Genomic DNA, 10,482 nt, shown 5'->3' with positions numbered 1-10,482 from the left:
TAGGAATTAAACAGAAAATACAATGAAGCATTTAAAAAGAAAATTAAACATTAAAAGGAGGTAAAACATTTAAAAAGAAAAACCTTAAAGATTTAATCGAAATATTAAACATTGGGAAAGAAAAAAAAAACTCAAACAAGCCGATAAAACATTTGAAAAAGCAATTAAACATTAAAAAGGCAAAACATTTGGAAATCAAATCAGACATTAGAAAAGAATAAAAGGTGAGAAAAGAGCAAAACTAAATGTTTAAGAAGAATCAAACTAAAGACAAAACATTCGAAAAGACACCAGTTAGACTTTAGAAGATCAAATTAAACAGAAGAGACAATAAAATGATCAAAAAGAGCAAAAACAGATAAAGGTCTGAAAGCGTTTTCTAGTCTGAAATGAAAACATCAAGTTGTTTCTTCAAACATTTCCTCTTTCTATGTTCTTGGTTTGATTGTGGATAGATTTACTAAGAACTCATTTCAGAAAACTGCTTTCCAGATAAAGTCTACTAGTAGTTGAAGTCATTGATCAAACTAATGTTACCTTCTGATCTCCACAAATTTTACTGTTCAGTGGAGAGAATCAAAGTTTGTTCAGGATTTCAAAAAAACCCACAGGTTAAGGTCTGAGAAGAACTCAGATTGATGGTCTAAATGTGAAATCAAGACTCGTGGTCACAAGTTTTAAGGCTTCTGTTAACCAGAAAGTTCAAACTCACAGAAGTACTGAGAAACTTTTAAGATTTCAGTCCTCAGACTGTCTAAAGGTTCAAACTAACAGAGAACTACTCAAGAACTTTAAGGTTTTCAGTCCTCAGACTGTCTAAAGGTTCAAACTAACAGAGAACTACTCAAGAACTTTAAGGTTTTCAGTCCTTAGACTGTCTAAAGGTTCAAACTAACAGAGAACTACTCAAGAACTTTAAGGTTTTCAGTCCTCAGACTGTCTAAAGGCTCAAACTAACAGAGAACTACTCAGGAACTTAGAAGATATCAGTCCTTGGACTGTCTGAAAGTCAAATCTAACAGAGAACTACTGTGGGACTTAGAAAATTTCAGCCCTCAGACTGTCTGAAAGCTCAGGTCCTGAGGATTCGGGAGGTGTGGAGGCTTTGGAAAGTCTTGGAACTGAGGGTTCCACCCTCCAGCACAAAGGCTGAAGTCCAACCTCCTGAGAAAAACGGTCGAGTCGAGACTCGAGTTAAAAAAAAAAACTCGAAAACGAAAAAAATAGATGATAAATGCGCAAAAAAAAGAAGAATTAGTATCTGAGCGAATAGCTCAGGGGATAAGAAGACAGACTACCAACTGGAAGGTCGCAGGTTCAAGACCCACCACCGGCCTTTTCTTTGTTCGTCTTTGTCAGGATTTTGAGAAAATTTAAGAAGGGTCTGGTCTTGAACCAGCGACCTGCAGCTCCACAGGCAAATCCTTAACTCACTGAGCTACAGATCAGATAAAAAGAAATAATTTCGTCGTCCCTTTGGCATCGTAGTTCCTCAAGTGACCACATGGGTGGAGCTGAGGCGGAGTCTGGGTGGAGTCTGGGCGGAGAGTAGGCGGGGAGGTGGGTGGCGGCCTCCCCCCTCTACTCCCCCACCCCCCCCCACCGCCCACCACACCTTCCCTCGCTCGACGAGTTCTTCGAGTCTCCACGAGTTCTTCGAGTCTCCACAGGTTCTCCCGAGTTTCTGGAGTTTCCACCAGGTCGGAGGCAGATCAAGTTGTCATGAAGAGGTGTTGAGGTCGGCCAGGATGGAGTGACTTTTTACAGCAACTAGAAGGAAGACGACTAGAAGAGCAGGTCTTTAACCAGCATCCATAAAATCCATGGAGTTGGCTCCAGAGAAATGAAGGAAGGTCAACTTTTATCAACCTCCATACAGATGTTCAACTTCATATCTTTGACATTTTTAGCACCACAAACCTTTAGTATCACACTTCATTATCATTTATTAGGACTTTAACGGAATCCACCAGAAGATTTAGTTTTTGTTGACAAACTTTATTCTTGTCATCGTGGGACTGCAGCATTTAAAACCGTTCCTTGTATTTGACCTCATGTTTATTAGTTTTCGTGCAGAAAGTTATTTTAGTTGTCGATTAGTCTCTTAAAAACCAAATAATAAATTGGATTAGTCAAGAGGTTTAAATTTCTTACGTTGTCATATTTTAAATATGACAAAAAAATATAAAAATAAAGTGTCTTGAGACAATTTGACCTGTAATTGGCGTTATATAAATAAAACTGAATTAAAATTGTATGCATCTTGTAATGTTGGAGTAATTCAGCCATATATGTTAGAAAACACATTTTCTTTGTCCGTTAATCTGTTGATCGTTTTCTCAAGTAATTCATTTCTTGTTTTGGTTTATAAAATGTAAAGCCCAAATATATTCAGTTTACTGTCATAAAAACCAAAAAGATTTACATTCATGATGCAGGAATCAGACAGTTTTTCACTTTTTATCTTAGTTTAGTAAGAAAGATAGTTGATAATGTGTGAATTGTTGCAGCTTGTGAGCCGCAGAAGGTTTTAGTCTTTGGGGACGAGTGTCAGAAAACATTTAGAAACCAACATCAACAAAACACTCAACAAAGATTTGAACATCATTAAAGGGAAATCCAACTTTTGCATGACAATGTCTAATTAAAGGACATTTATTTCCAACGTAAATGTGTGATATTCATACTCTGGAGCTTTCTCTTCACATCGTCTTCCACCTGGACTGGTTTGGTCGGGAGCATGTGCAACAAACATTTGAAAAACTGCACTTTAACATCAATGAATGACACTGAAGTTTAATCTCAACATAAATGAGACTGAGTCTGGATGTGCTGCTCTGTCATTAACTCCTAAGTTTAGGGAAAGTTCAAACAAAAGAGGACAGTTCAGATAAGACTTGAGAATGAGCTTATTTTAAACAAACATCTCAGACTTTCTGAGCTTCAGCACCTCTAGCAAGATATTTTAACAACAAGCAACTCAAGAGATCCAGAAGTTGGAGAGAGTTAGCTTTAGCTGAGCCAAAGAACATGTGGGATGCAAACCTAGCAAACATTTCAGACTTTTCTCTGTGAATTCTGAGAAATAATTTCCTATTTAATGACAGAGCTACATATCTTAACTCAGTCTCATTAAAACTGACTCTAATTCAGTGTCATCCATCCATATTAAAGTGCAGTTACCCAAAATGTTTGCTGCATGAGCTCCAACAAAACCTGTCCAGGTAGAAGGCCACTTTGACAAACAGGAAGTGGATGATTCCAAGCAGATTTATAGAAGGGGGAACCAGACTGTACTAAGTGTGGTCGAGTATAGAGGGGTGTTTTGTGAGTTTTTAAGGCTGATAATGATTATTAGTGAGACATTTGGAGTCGATATTCATTTGCAGTAAATGAAAGTATTTAAAATCTTGGAGTTAAACTTAGAAGAACACAAACTCTAACAGAAAACTTTGTTGATACGTTTTTGTTTTGTTTACAGATGTTAAAGGAGTTTTATTCGTGACGTATAACCAATCAAATCACTCCAGAAGACAGACCGACCACAGGTAGATAAAGGTTCAGAGCCAAAGTAGCACCATTTTTAAATGTATTTATTACCGTAAATCAGTAAAAAATAAAATACTAACAATCAGTAAATCAGTCAGCCCACAATTACTACAATTCTACAGTTGATGTCTCTTTCCTTTGACTTGTTATTTGTACAATATACGATGTATATGATGGCGTTTTTTCATACCAAAGGCTATACTATGATGTTTTCTAAGAGACATACGATGCTACTCTGTTCTGGCCCTGCACTCCTCCTCTGTTGTTTTCTGGATTGTACTCAGCTTCATGCCTTCGTCCACTCGGCCTCCGTTGACTCGTCCCGCCTGCCGTCTCTGGAGCTGAAGCTGGACTGGAACAGACGAAAGTACAGTCCAATCACGATGCCAGCTGCCTCTCAAAAGGCTCCTTCATCTGACAGGTGGCGGCACTTCTTCTGAAGGGAAGCTGAGCTGGCCCAGCAGAACTTTGGAGATGTGTTCCAGTGGTTGGTGGATATGTGGGGAGATAGAGAGGGACCTTTGAATTGTTCAGAAAGGAAAACAGGAAACCCATTGGTAGTTTTAGTTTAGGGTGCTACTGCAGTGTGTTTTGGGCTTGAAGAGGTGAACAGGAAGAGTTTTTTTTTGTATTGATTATCTTTTACTTTGTTCCTGGTTGGAATGCCCATCAATGTCAACATGAAGTTCACTTTTAGTTCTGTTTATTTATTTTTATTTTACTAACACCCATTTGTTTTTAGCCCCCTCACATGTTGTGTTGTTGTAAACTTACTCTTTCAAATAAATTCTCGTCTAATCCTCTGGAAACCAGCGTTTGGACTGTTTTTGTGTTGCTCCTCACCTACTGACAGCTGTGGACTAAAGGCTATACTGTGACGTTTTTAGAGCGACATGCTATACTATGATGTTTGTTGGGCGACACACTATACTATAGGCTTTTTTAATTGGCATATTACTGGCCTTTTTTTGTTTTAGTTTTTTTTGGTGTTTTTTAGCAACATATTATAAAAATTTGAACAGTTTTAAAACTTACTATACTTTTACTTGTGCAATGAAATATTATTCTATGGCATTTTTTAGATGACATATTATACTCTGATGTTTTCTTGAATAACTATTTTGACAATATATTGCACTATGACATTTTTTGAACCACATATCATACATGACAATTTTAGGCAACATCCTATCATTTCGCGCTTTTTGAACCACATAATAATCTATGGGTTTTTTTTGCCGACATGCTATACTATGAACTACAGGCCATACTATGTTATTCTTGAGTAAAGTATACTATACTTTGACATTTTCTGAACTACATCCTATACTATACAGAGTGCTTTGATTACATGTTGATTTATAATCTAGATTTTTTTCTGTTTTGTTTTTTGACGGGATTACCACAGACCTGACCGTGAACACCGTTGACACCCACCTGAGGGAGACGCTGTCTAAGATCTCAAGGCTGCTTGGTCGTGGTCTTTCTGGCACATACTCTTCAAAGATGAGCCGGGAAGTTAAACACTGATGGAATGACACCGGGTCTAAGCCGACAAACTTCCACTTCCTCCTCAACCCATAGTCTCTGGGAAACCTACATGGAGTAAGAAAAGTAGACAGAGAAGTAATTAAGTCTGTACACAACATATTAAAAAGAAATCATGCTAATAAATTAAGTACAAAGAACTGAATTCGCCAATATACTGGAGACCAGAGCTATTTAATCTGATAAGTATAACCTTGTTTAGTAACATTTCAATTATTTGAGAGCAGTCCTAAAGAACTGCCTGTAATCCCAATCATAAAATGGGTTTGGAGGAAGAACATAGATGGTAATCTGGATATATATGAGTTAGGCTTTATAAATACTATTGGTAGTATTGGTGGTAGTAATAGGAATGTGACTACTACTAGTAGTAGTGGTCTTACACCAATCTACTGCTGCTGATACTGGCACTGCTACTACAAATTGTAATATTATTACAAATGCTGATACTACTTCTATGACTCTAACAGCTATTTTAAACTACTACTGCTTGTACTTTTAGTATTACTACTACTGCTTGTACAACTATACTACAGCTACTATTAATCGTCTGGTATTTGCTTGTCAAGCTGCTAGCTCGCCTTAGCGGCTAACTAGTTAGCTCTCATAGACTGGAAGCGCTCAACAAGATTTCATAATGAAAAAAGAGCCCAAAACTATTCTTACCTATGAAAAGCCATTCCAAGTTTCCTTGTCTCAATCGTACGACGCAGTGTGTAATTGTATGCAGCACAGTGAGCCGGCACACTTGTTTCCGTTTTCACGCTGTCTACATCAACGGAATGCACTGAAACTTTTAACCCACTAGCTTAGCCTCGTAGCACGCAGCTCAAAGGGGCGTGTCCTATCTACTCATTCATATCTATGACAACAACGGTGGCTGCACATAAGGACGCCTGATTTGATTAGCTGCGTAAATACCATTATATACAGTCTATGGTAAATATGTATGTGAATCGCCTCATTGGCTGCAGCAGCCAGTCACCGGTCACTCACTGACTCACACTGAAAAATAGCACAGAATGAATTGTTACGTGTTTATTTTATTTTCAATTTAGGTTGGATTTTTTGTGTGTGTGCGCGCAGATTTTCTGTGCGCGGAGACCGTGTCAGCAGTGCGCAATTGCGCGTTTACCACTCACAGTAATATAATATTAAAGGGGGTCTTTGATTTTGCAAAGGGGTCAAAAGCAGGTCTTTCATCCGTGGTCTTTGTTATTCGCGGATCATATCAGCTGCACGTCATGGTTTGTGGTTTTATCACTCATTCCATTCATTCAGTCATTTCATTTAGTCTCGGTTTTGTTTCCATCATCCCTTTCTCTTCAGACCAGCCACTTCCACCTGCCCTGCTTTCCCGCCTGCACCATCACCTGATCCTCCCCACCTCTCTGCTCACCTGAATCCACATCCATGATTCTTCTCTGCAATATTATTATTATTATTATTATTATTATTATTATTATTATTATTATTATTATTATTATTATTATTATCAGTTTATTTAAAAAGGCACCATGTACAATATTAAACATAAACGTTTTCATCTGATGTATTGCACCAGAGTTAGCTTTAAGCTAATTTCCATCTGCAGTCCCTATTTGAACCATAGACTCTATACAAAGATGGGCAGACACTACATGATATCATAACTCGGTTTCAGAAGCTCAGTGTGGTGGCTCCACCATGCTTGTAGTGTCTGACTCCTCCGAAGTCCCATCTAATTTAAAAACTAGCAAAGAGACGGTGCGTGAGTGGAGCCAAGGTGGACAGTGAAAACATCTACTGGCTGTGATGATAGCAACCTGTCACTCCAGGTGGCCATGCCTGTAACTGTGCATAATTTTGAGCCCTAATATAATATAAATGGGTAAGTTACACATAAATTCACCATCTGTACAGCTGTCAGAAAGGGGACATTAGCTGTAGAGATCTAAACCGATTTTTGTTGCAGGATATAAAAGTGTTTATTTCTGCTATAAAGTTGAACATTGTAACGCAGGAGTCAATGGGGTTCGAGTTACTCAAGTAGCCATTCAGATGACTGCATGTTCTGGCACTTCCACAGTGGCTTTTTTTTTTTCCCAGCTGCAGAGTTTGTCTCGTGACTTGACATCTTAGCTCACAAATATTATCTTTGTGCATATGGTTCCATTGCTTTTCAGTGTTTGACTCGTTCCACTTAGTATCTTGATTATTTTTTGGACCTTGCAGGTGATTTTGAATCTATCTCTGCCTGATCTTTGTGTTTTATTGAAAAAAAGGACACAGAGTATTGCTCTGATTTACAGCTCATGATCGTTTGGGCATATGGGAAAGAAGAAAAAAAAAAACTTGTCAGGCCTGCTGTGCCAAGTCACAGTTGCTAAGTTCTTGGGTTTGGCAAATGGTCAGTTGAAAGAGTAATTAACACATCAGGGTTTTCAAAATGAAAAGGAATAATCAGGTTATTTTTTATCCAAGCACACCGTTATTATACATCAGTACAAAAGGGCATTAGGAGATGCAGAAATCTTGAACACATTATATCAAGAACATTAAGAGAAAAAAGTCATACTCCCAAATGACACATGTTCATATATTGGTACTTTTCTTAATCTTTCACTATTGCACATTATTACTCTGGAATTCCGACCGAACCAATGCAAAATAACCCTCCCTGTAATATTGATCCGAGGATATTAAATATTGATTTGAGCATTATGATGGATCCCAGAAGCAGAAAATAAATTTCATTTGAAAGAACATATTTAATTCTGAGAACAAAGATCGTACCCGCTGGCACAAATCAATCAGTTGCTCCTCATCTTCATCATCACCACCACCATCGCGCTATCACCAGCACAACAAAGATAATGATCGGCTTCATCTCACAGGCAAAGGGAATGTGGCTTGTGCTAATGAGATCCTTCCTCTAAGGCTATGATTAGGAGTTGGCTGACAAAGATAAAGTGCACACGCTCTTCAGATAAGACAATAGATATGCAGGGTGAGTCTATTTGCATCATGACCTGTGCAGCTCTTCTTCTTGGCAGCGCTCTAAAATTTCATGGAACGTCAGAAATATTTAAAACAATTCCTGTCAGCTCAAACGAGGGAAGACTTCAACGGTGTCTCTTGAGAAACTTTTTGGGAAAGGAGTTTATTTCCATTACAGAACCCCTTCAAGAAAGCTCCCGTTTAACTTGGACAAGTGCAGAATATGAGTCTTCAGCTTTCTTTATTCTAACGCAAGGAAATTCAGAAAAATTGACACTGTTTAAATTAAGACATTTTCAGTTAAAATCAAATGTGTGCAACTATTTTGGTGGAAATACTGAGAGAAAAATTCTATCTTTATTATACCAAGATTTACAAATCCAGTCTGACCACTTACTCAGCATTAATTCAGTCCTAGTTGTACAATATGTCTGCATTTTAAATTTCTTCTTTTGCTTTTGGCAGCTAACCATGAGAATAGCTCGAGGTTACTATTGATAATTTATGATCATTTTTCTATGCCCATCTTAGAATGTGAATAGTGTCAAGTTTTTTGCGATAATTTTTGCAGTGCAGATTTATATAATGAAATTTGAACTATTGATTTTTTTTGTCACTCTGAATGCTACAACAAGCTTGTTTAAATGAAATAAGAACATGCAAATTCAATGTACCTAATTTTACTTGCAGATCTTTCTGATTCCAGACTGTGGCACCGTGATAGCATCATTTTTGAATGTACCCTTAAAACTTTTGAATACTGCATGGAAGTTTGTACATTTTGTTTTCAGTGCCATTTTTTTGTTATCCTGTGTGAGCAAAACAAGTTTAAAAAAAGGAGGAAAAAAAACTCAGTCAAAACTAAAGCTTTTTCATAGCAACAATCAGTTTTCTCCATCAACCCCAAATTATAAAACTGAAAATAAGTTCTTATAGGCCCACTGTTGTGCATAAATAAAGAATACAAATTATTTAATAGCAAATATAAATATAATCATTTAATTCAGTCACATAAAACTAGAGGCTAAACAAAATACTTATTTCAGGAAAGGACAACCTATCTGGACATGAAGAGGGACCAGTTATCAGTGATGTGGCTGCAGCTCCAAGGTCAATTACAACATTTTATTGCAGTGTTTGTTGATATAAGTATTTGGAATTTAGAGTATTTCCTTGTTGAAATTTGTTAACCAAGGCAGTTATGGTGGCGGATCAAAACTGCTTTTTTGGGCACGTATCCGTATGTCTAAACATCAATATATGCAGGCATTAACTTCCTGCTGCATGGATGCTGATACGAGGCCCAAATCCACAGATACTGAATGTCCTCAAACTTGTATTAAGGAACTGCACTTCTTCTTTGTTTTATTTCCCTGTCATTAGAAGTCATACAAAGCAAACTTCACGTGAAAGAGGAAAAAGAGGGAAAAAACTGTCACCTTGATGTTTCCACTGCAGTTTTTCATTGAAGTCAGTCTCAGAGGACAAGTGTTAAGGAAAACATCATTATGTGGGGAGAAATGTACCGGTAATAAACCCAAATGGCACTGAGAGGTGCAGTTGTCAGCCATGATAAATGGCACCTATGCATCCTGAATGTGTTTGGTGCCCTTGCCATGTTGACTCCCTCTCCTGAGGGCGGGCTCTCGACTGCTGGGTTTGGCCTGGAGCTCCAACCTTAACCCCTCCACTAGAGGCTCAACACTGACAGGATGGAGGCGGCGCTCAGATTGCCAGGAAACCTGCCACAGAACGCTTCACGTAGAGATGTTGGTGTTTGAAGACAACCAAGGCCCTTTTAAAATGCGTAAACAGTGTGATGTTCTTTGTTCCTCGGAGAAGGAGACATGCAGCATAACCGTGTTTGAAAATTGCTGCATAACATGAAAAGAGAGATTTGCTTTGTAACTTACTCTGTTCTGTGGCATTTATTTTTACCTGTAGAAGTCAGCAGTCTCTCATGTCTATTTGTCGCTTCTGTACGGGGATTTCCAGATATGCATACAACAGCTGGATGTGATTTTCACCCTGCTTATGTTAATGTATAATAATTTAATGCGACTACCAAAGTTTGACTGAATTTACATATCATTCATTATATGGGCTTTGAATGCAAATACAGATTCTGCCTTATAAGTATCTGAGTTGTTAGTGTGACATAATTGGCGAATAAAAAGCTTTATGCTGCACCATTTCTATGACTAAATGGTATAAAATGCAACACATATTCTGAACAATGAATATATTCAATTGGTTATTTTGTGCTTTTTCCATTTTTGTGGTGTGTAGTGCATATAAACGTGTGTGTGTGTGTGTGTCATAATTCTAGATATTCTGAGCATAGCCTAAAGACATCCTCTGTCTCATTCATTTTGCAAAATTGCATCACAGCTGAAATGTCTGTCT

The 10,482-nt window shown here is 37.8% G+C and overlaps 1 long non-coding RNA gene across 1 annotated transcript; it reads right to left on the bottom strand.

Moving 5' to 3' along the window:
* Positions 1-3,686: 3,686 nt before the first annotated feature.
* LOC129350853 (uncharacterized) lies at positions 3,687-5,436 on the bottom strand. Its single transcript, XR_008604409.1, has 2 exons — positions 4,987-5,436; positions 3,687-4,068 (listed from the first exon to the last, which is right to left on the bottom strand). It is a non-coding gene; the product is annotated as an uncharacterized LOC129350853 (long non-coding RNA).
* Between the last annotated feature and the right edge of the window lie 5,046 nt (positions 5,437-10,482).

Source organism: Amphiprion ocellaris, chromosome 16 (genome assembly GCF_022539595.1).
Source record: "Amphiprion ocellaris isolate individual 3 ecotype Okinawa chromosome 16, ASM2253959v1, whole genome shotgun sequence".
NCBI lineage: Eukaryota > Metazoa > Chordata > Actinopteri > Pomacentridae > Amphiprion > Amphiprion ocellaris.
This window is presented reverse-complemented; position numbering and strand designations above follow the sequence as displayed.